This window comes from Sciurus vulgaris, assembly GCF_902686455.1.
Source record: "Sciurus vulgaris genome assembly, chromosome: 1".
NCBI lineage: Eukaryota > Metazoa > Chordata > Mammalia > Rodentia > Sciuridae > Sciurus > Sciurus vulgaris.
Genome location: NC_136461.1, coordinates 111173593 through 111187626, shown reverse-complemented (window position 1 = coordinate 111187626; position 14034 = coordinate 111173593). Strand labels below are relative to the sequence as shown.

The 14034-nt window shown below is 41.7% G+C and overlaps 1 protein-coding gene across 3 annotated transcripts in view; it reads right to left on the bottom strand.

Annotated features, from left to right (window-relative positions):
• Positions 1-11484, bottom strand: part of FCGR1A (Fc gamma receptor Ia) — a 57160-nt gene extending 45676 nt beyond the window's left edge. The window contains exon 1 of one of the 3 annotated variants that reach the window (XM_079107676.1): positions 11321-11484. The gene's annotated coding sequence lies outside the window, so the exon portion shown is untranslated. The remainder of the gene's footprint in view (positions 1-11320) is intronic. The other 2 variants (XM_079107675.1, XM_079107677.1) reach the window with 2 other exon arrangements.
• Positions 11485-14034: the final 2550 nt, after the last annotated feature.

Sequence of the window (14034 nt, the reverse complement as noted above, 5' to 3'; positions counted from 1 at the left end):
TTTGGTTTCTGAAATTGAGAAGGATTTGTTTGACATACATGGATGAGCCACTGTTTGGGGCATAGATGTTTATGATTGTTATATCTTGCTGATTTATGCTTCCCTTAAGCAGTATGAAATGACCTTCTTTATCCCTTCTGACTAACTTTGGCTTGAAGTCCACATTATCGGAAATGAGGATGGATACTCCAGCTTTTTTGCTGAGTCCATGTGCGTGGTATGTTTTTCCCCATCCTTTCACCTTTAGTCTATGGGTATCTTTTTCTATGAGGTGAGTCTCTTGCAGGCAACATATTGTTGCATCTTTCTTTTTAATCCAATCTGCCAGTCTATGTCTTTTGATTGATGAATTCAGGCCATTAACATTCAGGGTTATTATAGAGATATGATTTGGTTTCCCGGTCATTTGGTTCATTTTTTTAAATTTTATTTATTTATTTGTTTGACACAACTTGGTTCCTCCTTTATTTGACAATTCCTTTAGGATAATTCCTCCCTTTGCTGATTTGCTTCTTTGTTTTTCATCTCTTCCTCATAGAATAATTTGCTGAGAATGTTCTGTAATGCTGGCTTTCTTTTTTGTAAATTCTTTTAGCTTTTGTTTATCATGGAAGGATTTTATTTCATCGTCAAATTTGAAGGTAAGTTTTGCTGGGTATAAGATTCTTGGTTGGCATCCATTTTCTTTCAGGGCTTGAAAAAATGTTGTTCCAGGCCCTTCTAGCTTTTAGGGTCTGGATTGAAACATCTGCTGATATCCGTATTGGTTTCCCCCTGAATGTAATTTGGTTCTTTTCTCTCACAGCCTTTAAAATTCTGTCTTTATTTTGTATGTTCGGTATTTTCATTATAATGTGCCTTGGTGTGGGTCTGTTGTAATTTTGTGTATTTGGAGTCCTATAAGCCTCTTGAACTTGATTTTCCATTTCATTCTTCAGATTTGGGAAATTTTCTGATATTATTTCATTGAATAGGTTGTTCATTCCTTTGGCTTGTTTCGCTAGGCCTTCCTCAATCCCAATAATTCTTAAATTTGGCCTTTTCATGATATCCCATAGTTCTTGTAGATTCTGTTCATGATTTCTTACCATCTTCTCTGTTTGTTCAACTTTGTTTTCAAGGGTAAATATTTTGTCTTCAATGTCTGAGGTTCTGTCTTCCAGGTGTTCTATCCTATTGGATATGCTTTCGATGGAGTTCTTAATTTGGTTTATTGTTTCCTTCATGTCAAGGATTTCTGTTTGGGTTTTTTTCAATATCTCTAACTCTTTATTGAAATGATCTTTTGCTTCCTGTATTTGCTCTTTTAACTGTCGATTGGTGCGATCAATCAATGCTTACATTTGCTCTTTCCTCTCATCATTCAGTGCGTGCATTTGCTCTTTCATATCATCGTTTGCTTCTCTGATCATTTTAATTATGTACATTCTGAACTCCTTTTCTGTCATTTCTTCTGCCATGCTGTCATTGGGTTTTATTGATGTCACATCTAGATTTGTTTGCAGCATTTTCTTTCCTTGTTTTCTCATATTGTTCAGGTATCAGAGGACCGCTGAGATATTGCAGATTTCCTCTATTGACTTACAATGTCCCTGAAGATTTCTATATATATCCCCCCTTAGCCTTCAGTAGGCTGAAGTCTTGGAGGAAGTTGATAATGCGGTGCTCCACAAGGAAGCTGCCTCTCTAGGAGTGGTGGCCTTCAGGTGGGGTATAATCCCTGCTAGTGGGCAGAGGTGCCTCCACTTGTTGACCAATGGTCATCCAAAGGGGACCTAGGCTGCGGGCTGAGGCAAGGCCTGTTTGGGCCTGAGCCTCTGGTTTTACCGTCCTTGTGGGGAAACCTCACCTAGCAGGGAAGACTCACCCGGTGGGGAGGTCTCGCTGGTCAGTTCCCTCCTAGAGGTTCCCCTCAATTTACAGCTACTGCCTGGGCTGGGCTGCCTTCCTCTGCAAAGTTCCCAGGGGCCCGGCCCTACCTCCTGGGCCTGGGAGCCTCACCCTCTGCAGATGAATCTCCTTAGGCTGCCCTTCCTCAGAGAATCTGCCCGCAGGCCTGGAACCTTCGCTCCGCCCTAAGCCTGTCTCTGTGCGGCTCTTCCACCAAGAAGCCTCCTAGATCCTGGGACCCTGCTCTGCACCTAATCGCCTGGCTATGCGGCCCCTCCTCTGAGCAGCCACCTAGGGCCCTGTACAATCGCTCTGAATCCCAGAGACCCGCCACACGCCTCTTCCTCCAGACAGCCGCCCAGTATTCCAGTGCAGTCACTAGGAGTCCAAGAAACTCACTGCGTGCCTCCACCTCCACCAACCACCCGCAGCCCTGGGCAATCAATCACCCCGAGTCGAAGTGACCCTCCCCGTTCCTCCTCCTTCTCCAGATAACTCCCCGGGTGTTCAGGAGTGGCCGCTCTGAGTCCATGCGACCCGCAGCACGGGCCCTCTGGGCAACCGCCCGGAGCTCTGGTGTGGCCACTCAAGACCAAGCGTCCCACCACGCTTCTCCTCCAGGCAGCCCCCCTGTGTTCAGGAGCTGCCACTCCAAGTCCAAACAACTCACCATTCGCCCTCTCCCCTGAGCAGCCGCCTGGAGCGCCAATGCAGTCACTGTAAGTCCAAACGACCTGCCGCGCTCCTCCTCCTCCTCCTCCCACTCCTCCGGGCAGGCCCCGGGGCCCAGAAGTGGTCCGAGTCCAAACAGCTCGCCACGCAGCCCCCTCTCTGGCAACCGCCTGTAGCCCCGGTGTAGTCACCCCGAATCCAAGCGGCCGCGCTCCTCTTCCTCCTCCTCGTCCTCAGGGCAGGCCCCGGCGTTCAGAAGCAGTCGTTCTGAGTCCAAACAGCTCGCCGCGCAGCTTCTCCTCTGGCAACCGCCTGCAGCTCTGGTGCAGTCACTCCGAATCCAAGTGGCCACGCTCCTCCTCCTCCTCCTCAGGGCAGGCCCCAGTGTCCTGAGTCCACACAGCTCTCCTCGCCACTCTTCCCCTGGGCAGCCGCCGGAGTCCCAGTGGTTGCCCCGAGTTCCAGCGCTGCGCCGAGCGGCCTCCCCTACGACGCTCCCAGCCGTCTGAGTCACCGCTCCAGCGGGGGAGGCACACTTTTTCTGTCACGACCTGGACGGTCCTCCACCGAGGGTGCCAGGCGCACCACCGCCATGCGGCGCTGAGGTCAGCCTCTTGGGTCTTGGGAGTGCTCTTTTTATTCTAAATTACAGACTTTGCAGCCACCGGATATCCTCGCTGCATAACTGGCAGTAGCCATGTGGCTGCACTCGCATTTCCTGACAACCACTGCGACCATTTATTTTTATAAGTTTATTTATCTTAGGTGTTGTTATAGTAGTGGAAAGCTAACTAACACACTTGACTACCATATTGGTAGATGTGTTTTGGGGCTACAGGTATAGCCAGATTTGCACTGTGGAAGGGTCACTCAGGATATAATGTGGCAAATGGTTTAGAGTAGACAAGACTGGCTATAGGGAAGTCAGTTTTTTAGAAATCTATTTGTATTAATGGATATAAAAAGTGGCATGGAAGAATGTAATTATGAAGAGGCAATGAGAGCAAAATGAATTTAAATACTAATAATTATACTGGAAATAAACTTGTATTGAGAAGTTGAAAGCATTCATCTAAAGAAGATAGCAAGATCTGATTTGGACAACAGGATGGATGGATAGTGGTGAGGGTAAATGTACTAGGCAGGAGTAGGAACAGATTTTAGTGAAACATTGAGGACAATGCACTGTTCTTTGGGAGATGCTGTGCTTGGGTCTGATTACAGAATGTTGAGATGGAGGGTGGTGTGATAAGCCAATAGGGAACTCACTAGCCTGTTGAGTTTTAGCATTGTGACTCTGAGATGCATACGAGGCTTTTTTTTCTTTTTTCCGAACACTAAAAAAAAGCACTTTAATGTCCCTCATCCATAATGACTTTAAAAAAAGTTCCGGAATAGTCAGAAACTAGCATTATCATTTGTTTTATATCTTAAATTAAACACAGTATAGTAATCCTTTAAGGGCTTGTGTTGTCTTATTGGATAACATGGAAATGAGTTTTCCATTTCAGATATTACATATACATACCATGGACATGAAATAATGATTTGATCTATAAAACAAGGATAATACATAATGTTAATTTGTTGCCAATTTCTCAAAGCTCAGAGGACCTTTGTTTACATTTTGCTTCTTCTCTTAAAAGAAACTTAAGTCATATGTCACATGGAAGTCAGGCAGAGCATTCTGGAAAACTCACATGTTAACCAACAGTTAACTCTTACTTACAACCAGGTGGTCAATTATTATTGACTAATTCCAGAAGCATCATGGCTACCAGTTATGGTGGTCCTATGAATAATACTTATTACTAGTCTAGCAAATTAGAGGTTACTTTTCCTTCAATGGGCAGGTTACTTTTCCTTCCTTCCTTTAAGGGCTTCTAATGGGCAGGACTAACATGTCATAAAGATTTTGTTAAAATTCTAAGGGTAGTTTAGGACCTAAGAGAAGCACAAAGAACATCTTGGGAAATATGCTACTTATATACTATGCAGAGAATGAATAGCCAAGGTCAAGGATAAACACAATCACTATGCCTATGTCATGATCTTTGGAATAATCAAAGCTAATTTTAAAATATTATTTTGGTAGTGGTAATAAAATGAAACAACCCATGTTGTTTTTCTTGGTTTGGCCTATACCTTGTTTGGTTCCCCTGGATTATATGAAGAAAACAGGAATTTTTCGAATCTCTTCCTCTGACAAACGATTTCTCTGGATCTCATCTTCTGGGACAAATTCTATTGGCTGCGTCAGCTTCTTAGGCCCAGTCCAACACTGCTCAGGTGAAAAATCAATAACTTTTGTCACACAGAGACTGGGACCTTTACCCTGGGCTGCCTGTTTTCCCTTGTCCTGGAGTAATGATGGGTTCTCAGCTGTGTCACTATCACCCACTGATGTGGCTGAGACCAGTGAGTGGGAAGCAAAGAGTTCACCTCTCATAAGTTGGAACTCTTCAAGACGTTTTTTTCATTATAATCTCTTGGTAAAAACATTCCAGGTTGTTCACGGGATCACCTTTGTTCTTCTTTTGGGGTTCATCTTGGTAATAAAGAGCCTTATAGGAAGCATTTTGTAACTTAGGAGTTAAGAGTAGGAAGTGCAGGTTTATAGTTTAGGGAATAAATAGAGGTCTGGTTGGATGAATATGGTATTTAAAGTTGTGCTGACCAGTTGGTGTGCATCTTAGGTGCGTGTGTATCTTATCTATATACAAAGGACATATATAGACAAAGTTCTGCGAGGTCAGTGTACATGAAGAGTGATGTCTTTGTTCAACTCAAGCTGGTGACTCAGTTCGACCTAGCTTGATGTCTCCAAAAGAGAAGCATGATTACATCTTATGGTTCCTATCTTTCAAAAGATAAGATTTCATAATGATTTCAAAGCCCTACTTATGGGGTTGTTCTCTAGGTTCTTCTCCTCAGTTTTATTTCTCCCAGGGAAAATTAGTGAAAGAATGTCTCTGCCACTTGAACTTAATTAAAATATCAATATATTAATATTTTAACCATCAATGTTTCTTGAAATAGCCTATTCCTTATGTTGATAATAAATGCAAAACATAAACTTGGGAAATTAAATTCTCCCAAGCAAACATTGATTGCAAGCATTATTAATTTTTTTATATCACATATCTCTTCCAATGCTTTATAGTGTTAAAAACACATAGTTAGTATTACAGGTGATTACAAGACTGGTCATTCACTCAGCAAACGTACCATAACAGCTACAAAGGACTAACTGCATGAACCAGAATTTGTTGCTTCATTATATCTATCTTGATTCTGTCCTTTTATTTCCTTTCTTCTAATTTTAATTCTGCTTCTCCTTATTTCTTTCTTGAATTAGAATTTTACCTAACCTACAAGTTTTTGTGACCTTCTCAGACCAGTAAGGCAATAGTTTGAGGGTGAAACTTGAAGATTTGGAATCAGAAAACAATGGACATGAGTGATATTTGTTTTATAAGGATCTGTTATACATTGGAACAGACTTAGTTTCTGAGTTAGGTGTTTGGCTAAATAATCCAATATTTTGATATTTATAGTTTTGTCTAGTATAGCCAACACTACAAAACAAAACCAAAACCTTTTTTTTTGGAATCTAAATCTTTCTTTCTGGATACTATCTTTCAATTGTTCTACCTACAAACTGCCAGAAGAGGGCATTGGTGGTTCAGTGGTAGAATTCTCGCCTCCCACACCGGGAGACCCGGGTTCGATTTCTGGCCAATGCACTGGTGGGCTGCTTTTTTCTGCCCCTACCGAGCAATGTCTTCCTTAAAGACTCGGAATCCATTTAATCCAGGACCCTGCAATTACTGGACTAAATAACCACCCAGTGTCTTTGAAAGTGTTTCTGGTGGGTTGCTTTTGAACATCGCATAAAACCATTATTGCTTTCTGCTCACGGATCCCTGGATCCATCGGGTCCCTATTTGAGTGCTGGGTCAACTCTCACTGAGGGAACGAAAGTGGAAAAGGGAGAAAGACCAGTAGGACACTCCAGGTGTCCAGGGGGCATCAGGGTCCCAAGGAAAGGGGAGGTGGGTGAGGAGGAGCAACAGAGGGCAGCCTTGAGTAGAGGTGGCAAGAGTACTCCCAGGTCTTGTACCCCAAACACACTGAACCAAATTTGTTCACAGGTCAGCCCCGTGGCCAGCTCGTGTTCCGTGGGCCCATCGGTGTCCAGGGAAGGATTCCGTATCCCTGGCGATGTGTGGTCTTCAGAGTGTTGGCTTAAAAATTATATTTTTAATAATAGAAAGCAAACTCCAGACTTGGGGAACTATCTGCTTTTGTTTTATATCTCTTGGCAATTAGAAAATTCCCGCCCGAGGGGTGATTAATCTTCCAAATTTTTTTCTTGTTCAAGAATAGCTTAAATGAAGATTAAATTTAAAAAAAAATATTTTCAAACCAACAACACTATTTCTCTTTTAAAGATAAATATATTAATAAATGCATTTAAAAGTTTCCTTCTTCTAACACGGCTACCTTTTGTTTATAAATTATTGGTGATTTTTTTTTTAAGTTGTAGATGGACACAATATCCTTATTTATTTTTTTTTTTATGTGGTGATGAGAATTTGAACCCAGTGTCTCACACGTGCTAGGCAAGCACTCTACCATGAGTCACAACCCCACTCCATGTGATTTGTTTTTTAATAGTTTAAACTGGAAATAATGTGTTGAAACCATCAGTTTAGTTTGATTTCTTTTCTCCTCTCCCCGACCCCCAACAGGGGATTGAATCCAGGGGTGCTCTGCCATTGAGCTACATTCCCAGTTTCTTTTAATTTTTTATTTTGAGACAGGATCTCAATAATTCACCATAGTTGGCCTCAAGTGTGATCCTCTTGCTCAGAATAATCAAGATTACAGGTGTGCACCACCCCGCCTGGCATAAGAGCTGTTTTCTGTTTTGTTTTAAACTTGTTTGGAAATCTCTGTTGAATAAAAATTATCATGTGTTATATAATTTTTAGTTTTTTAAACTTTTTCTCTGAATAGTAACCAGATTTTAGGGAGAACAATCTAGGAGACAATTTATAAAAAAGAAAAAAAATGATAGATTTTACTTTTGTGATGGGGCATATTGAAAGGATCCATCAGGTATCAGGAAAGATTAAACCAAGAGCAGGGCCTGGTACTGCATCCCTGTAATCCCAGCAACTGGGGAGGCTGAGGTAGGAGGATCACAAGTTCCAGGCTAGCCTCAACAATTTAGCGAAGCCCTGAGTACCTTACCAAGACTCTGTCTCAAATAACAAAAACAAAAACAGGTTGTGGATGTGGCTCAATGGGTAAGCGCCCCCGAGTTCAGTCCCTGGTAAGTTCCCCCCACCCCTCCAAAAAAAATTTACCCAAGAAGATCAATATCATAGTAAAATTATTAAAAATTATAGAAAACATCCTCAGGTTCTTCTCTAAGCAACTCTGTGAAATAAGTTATATGAGTAACAATTAGATGCACACTAACATACAAGGCAAGGCAACAGTGGAGCCGCATTTTCAAGAAACTTAAGAAAGTACAAACCAAGGATATTATATCCAATCTAGCTCTGCAAAGTCCATATATAAGGTCATTGCTCTGGTTACCTTATACTTCTCCATATAAACTACATAGACAAGGTTTCACCCATAGTCTGACCCCAAACCTTAGCCAAAAGTCCTGCTGAACCACGGGAAGATAGGGCAATTTTGTTAGCAGTTGCCAGAAAGTTGTTTCTTACTGATCTTTTGTGGGAGCCTCCCTGGTTCTAAGAGCCATGGAAATTTCCATCTTGTCCTCATTCCCATAGGATACAACTACAGACTATAACTACTTAGCTGCAGTATTATAACGTTGGCTCCTTCATGACACGGCAACCCATTACTCGTTTTTGTCTTGTCCACTTTGGTGTCATGCTATAGGATTATGGTGTGAGAGCAGATAATAGCGCTAATCTTGCTTACTCTGTGTATATAATTATAAACAACTTGGATTTTTTGGAGCTCATTATCTCATGACAAGAGGATTCTATGGAAGTTGTGACAAGACCACCTGCCATTATACTGTTGCTTGGGATTACCTGACCACTTGACAAGTTCCTGCCCAAAGGGGTCACAATGCAAGACATTAGGCTTCCCAGAGTGGTACCAATATGTTCTTCCCGGATTGTTGGGTGACCTCCAATTACCCTATATATTAATGACTGCTTGGAGGCTGAGCATCAACAAGGGAGGATTGAAACCAGGCATTCAAATGGTGCTTAAGTTGTTGCTAAAATTTGTTAAAACTGAGTGGATGGCCTCTTAAAACTAAAAGCAGTTGCAGAGCTATGCTGTGGTGGATTTGCTCCCTTTGCACATCCAATCCTTCTCTTCTCCTCATCCTGACTCAAGTACTTCAGGTGGAAATAAACCCTCCCCACTGCTCCAACTGACCTCCAAAGTTGGTCATACCTCCCTATACTCCCACTACTTTCACTCAAGGAGATGACATGGTCACCTGGCAGCTACTGTTGTAACTTGCCAAGTTCATGCATTCAACTCCTTGGTCTGTGTTTCTCTAAGAGAAAGTATGAATTCAACTAATGGAATTTAGGTAAAACTTGCAGTAAAGGGGGAAAAAATCTTGAGTAAGGATTCTGAGCCAATTCAATGTATAGAGAAATGTATAATTGAAATGGATGAGTTACAGCCCTATGCTGTGAATGCTCTTAAATTGTCAGAGGAGATTCTTCAGTTCAGGGTACTGTTGCAAGTAAATAAATGTTAATGGGCAAATTCCTTTAACATTTGTCACCAATAGATGGGTCATAATTTAGCATGAGTGCTTATAGCCTCTGATGTCTGAAGTTTCAGTATATAAATAGTAATGTCAGTAATGTTCTGTGTCGGTTTGAACTCATAAAACTCGCAGGCAGGGAGGGCCTGGTAGGGCAAGGGTTGCTGCCCTCTTGGGCCCTGTCCACTAGGGTTCGAAAAAGGCCCTGAAGCAACAGAGAGGTTGAATAGACAAACAGGAAGGGCAGAAATCCCATGAGATTTTTCTGATCTCAAGGCACCCAAAAGGTGAAGTTGACCTCCTCTGAAACTAGCTACTCCTGTGGCTGTCCTGTTTGGTTGGCAAAACAAAATTTTCAATCCCAATAGCTCTAACTGCAGTGTTATCAGATCTCTGCTAGGGAGCAGAAGGCTCAACAAAATGCAGTAGCTTGCTTGCCAGGCAGTTTCTTGGAACTGTGCCAAAGAATTAACAATGCTCAATCCCTCTGCCAGCCAAAAGGAAAAGCAAAACAAACCAAAAAAGTACTGTCTCTCACAAAGTAAAGGACTCTATATTTCTGATACAGAAGCCACCATGCATGCCAACTTATGACTCCTACCAAAGTTCGGCCCATTTATTTTGTAGTAGGTCAATGTGAATGATGTAAGATGTGACATATTATTTTTATTATAATTATTATGAAATTCATTATTATTAAATTAAAAGAGAAAAGTTATAGAGAAGTTAATGATGCAATAAAGAAGTTTCCCTTCACTAATGTCCTTGTCAAAATAAATTGCTCATAAAAATGAAAATTAGGACTGGGGATATAGTTCAGTTGGTAGAGTGCTTGCCTCGCATGCACAAGGCCCTGGGTTCAATCCCAGCACCACACACACACACAAAATAATAATTAAAATAAGAAAACAATCCCCCTCTAAGAAACACAGGATGTAGAACAGTGGTAGAACACTTGCTTCATATACTGAGACCCTGGTGTAGGAGTGGGGAGACAATTTGTTTTTTAAAAATCTGTTCTGATTTCAATCAGTCTTAGTTCTTCAGATGCTGTTGCCTTTATCACTGTTGCTGATTTACTTCCATCAACACCTCCAAAGTGGAAGATGGATTTGGGTTGGACCGTTTTGTGCACCACCTTTCAGAAGTTCCTAAAGTCTTAAGAATATCCACAAGACTAGACAAGGAACAGCACCACATCCACAAAATTTAGGAACTGAAAAAAAGCCAAGCTTACATTATTATTTTTTAAAATTCTGACCAATCTTACCTGGAAGAAAGGGTAAACACCAAAACAGAAAAGATCAGAGTCTTGAATTCGAGTTTGCTGGAACACTAAGTAGTTTAAAAATCTATCTAAAAGACTGATCATTTTTAGTGTTGCTTTAAATGTGGGATAAAAAAATGCAATCTCATAAAATTTGGGGCATGTACTTGGTACTTGTACTTTGGGGCAAAATGCATACGACTCTTACATTCACTTTATATTTCACCTAGCAATTCCACTATCTGCAAATATCCTAGTTAAAAAAAAAAATATTACGGAGTAGCTTCAATTTTAGAATCCATATTATCTCCATTCCTCCAGCACACTCCTGAAGAAATTGAGGCACAGCAGTAGGTAGAGTAGACACAGGGAGCAGAGATCCCATACTCTAACAGAAATCAAGTACCGGCTACAGCAAGTGAGGGCTCAGAATTCAAATCACTAGACCACCTGAAAACCTCAGGCTGTGCACCTTCTTTAAAATCCTTTCTGTAGGGGACCATCTTGCACTGACCTCCGGAAAACTCCTATCCTCCTGGTGCCTCCCTCCCCTTCAGGGAATTGTCAAGTCGGCTCCCTGCTTTATCCAAATTGCAATTCAATACACCGCGCACTGAGCGAAGCCCAACTTCCGCTCCTCCAGTGGAGCTCCCGAGAGGCAAGCCCACAAGTACCAGATCAAGTTACCTCGCCACGGTAACTTCACTTACCTGGAGATGTACTTTCGCAAGGAGGCAGCGTGGGCAGAGATTGTCAACCGATTGGAGTCGGAGGACTAATATGCCAGGAAGACGCAGGAAAGGGGAAGTGAGCAAGGTGAGAAGGGGCGGAACACCTCAGAATCAGGAATACTAAAGTAACCAAAGATATGCAGAAACCTAGATCGCCCGAATGGAAAACTTTTTCAAGAAAGACCTCAGGGCCCTGAGCGGCTGTTCTCACAACAACCTGCTGCACTAGCCTTTTCACGTGTTCATTGATGGCAACTCCCATCCTTCCACACGCTCACGCCCCAAACTCGCGTGAGTCCCTCTCTCACAGCCCACACCCGATTACTTAGAAAATTGTATTTTCTCTTTGATTAATTGCAGACTTTAGCCACACAATTTTACTCTTCTTGGTCTCTGAATTTGGGCAAACAAGAAGGCACGAAGATCGATTTAACTTGCCACCCATGGCTCGCCCAGACTTTAGGGTCTGAAATCCTTAATCTGGGGATCCGAGTTTGGGCTACTGTTGAGAGTTTTCTTTGGCCCTGCCTGTCAAAATCAATCTCTCGAGGCCGTCTTCGAGGGCCAGGGGCAGGGTTAGGTCCTATCAGCACAGCTCCTCTTGCTGGCTCTTCCCTTCCCAGTCACCTGCAGAGAATTTTCAGACGGCGTTTATTCACTTTGCCCGGAGCCTGGGAGGTTCAGGGTGGGTTGCTGGTGGCGAGTTCAAGGTTCCTCTGGGCACCCGTTGCCGCCCCCTTTCCTGGCGTTCTCACCCGCCGTCAGTAAGGTCAGTAATGTTCTGTGTCGGTTTGAACTCATAAAACTCGCAGGCAAGGGCTGCTGCCCTCTTGGACCCTGTCCACTAGGGTTCGAAAAAGGTCCTGAAGCAGCAGAGAGGTTGAATAGACAAACAGGAAGGGCAGAAATCCCATGAGATTTTTCTGATCTCAAGGCACCAAAAAGGTGAAGTTGGCCTCCTCTGAAACTTGCTACTCCTGTCGCTGTCGAAGGGACTTCCAGTCTCCCATTGGAGCCAAAGCAGACAGCCTTGGCCCATTACTGGTGAGTGTACAATGTCTCCTTCTCTCCAGCTGGATTGCATTTGAACTTGAATGGCTGGATGCTCTCTCCCCAAGTTTTCTGTGAATTCTAAGGATACAACTAACTTATTTAAAATCGTTCTCTGAAAAAAGAATACTGTAAAATCTTTTAACAAAGGAAATTATTTCTGACAGGTTTTGTACTGAGGACTATCAGGTGTGAGGGAAAATCAAGATCACTATCCATTCCAAAGAAAGCAAATCCTGCTGAGAAGTTCTCACACACGAACTACAGATTTATACCCTAATGTTGGGCCCACTTAAGTGCATTCTTGATGGAACTTAAGATGAGTCTAGGATGTTCACAATGAATACTTTAATCATTTGAAATTTAAATGCAGATTCCAAAAATTATACCAGCATTTAAAGCCCACTTTATGCTGTTTTTACAAAAATGAGAAAGATGATAAATGAAAAAACCTCATATTGGCCTCTAAATATTAGTTGTATCTACTAAAGCTTTTCTTCCTGCGAAGCACAGAATATTGCAATGGAACATTTTGTTTCATACTCATAAGTAATAGAAAAATTCCTGTGGCCAAAGAAACTGAAAAATGAGTTTCATTTTTCAAGAAAATTCTAAATTCATTGCTGAATATTGCAGACATTTTATGTCTAGTTCAGCTCTGAAGGTATTAGATTTATTTTCTCCAGAAGGTTTAATAGGGGATCTTTAGCAAAGGAGTCAGTCATAATATGTAAAATCATTTGTCTACAATGAAATGAGGAGTAAGTGGCAGCATATCTTGGTTTGAATGGTGGATACTTTGGTCTGTACTCATTTCAGATTTATTGAGTCATATGAAAAAGTCAAACCTGAAGGGTTTTAAGACTTAATATCATAAACTGTTTATTGCTATATAAACAAAACTGCATGAGAATGGTCAAAGGATACATGTATAGATAAATGAAAATGAGATGCCTATAACAGACACATGTTATGTAGTCAGTTGATTTCATAAACAGTACTAAAGCAATTCAATGGTGAAAAGAATGTCTTTTTGACAAATAATGCTGGACTAACTGAATATCTAATAGTGAAAACCCAACTGCAATAATTTGGATATGTAATGTCCCCCAAAGGCCCTTGTGTTATAGGCTTGGTCCTCAACTTGGTGCTATTGGGAGGTGATGGAAACATTAAGAGGCGAGACCCTAGTGGGTAGGTTTTAGGTCATTGGTGGTGTGCCCTGAAAGGGGATTATAAGATTCCCAAACTCTTCCTCTTTCCCTCTATGTATTCTTATTTTAAAAGATTTTTAGTCTTAGCCATGAGCTGAACAGCTTTGCTCCATTAGTGCTACCAGCTGTGATGCACTGTCTTGCCACAGGTTCCAAAAGTAGGGCCAATGAATCATGAAGTGAAACCTTCAAAACACTGAGCCAAAATAGATCTTTTCTCTTTTTGTATCTCAGGTATTTGTTACAGTAATGGAAAGCTGACCATCATATCCACAATCTCTACCTCACAATTTACACAAAAAGGCTAATTTGAGTCAGATCACAGACCAAACCATATAAACTACAAAGTTTTTAGATGATAATGTCCTTTTGACCAAGAAATATTTCCTGAATATCAGAAAGAAATAAGTAAAAAGGAAATATTATAAA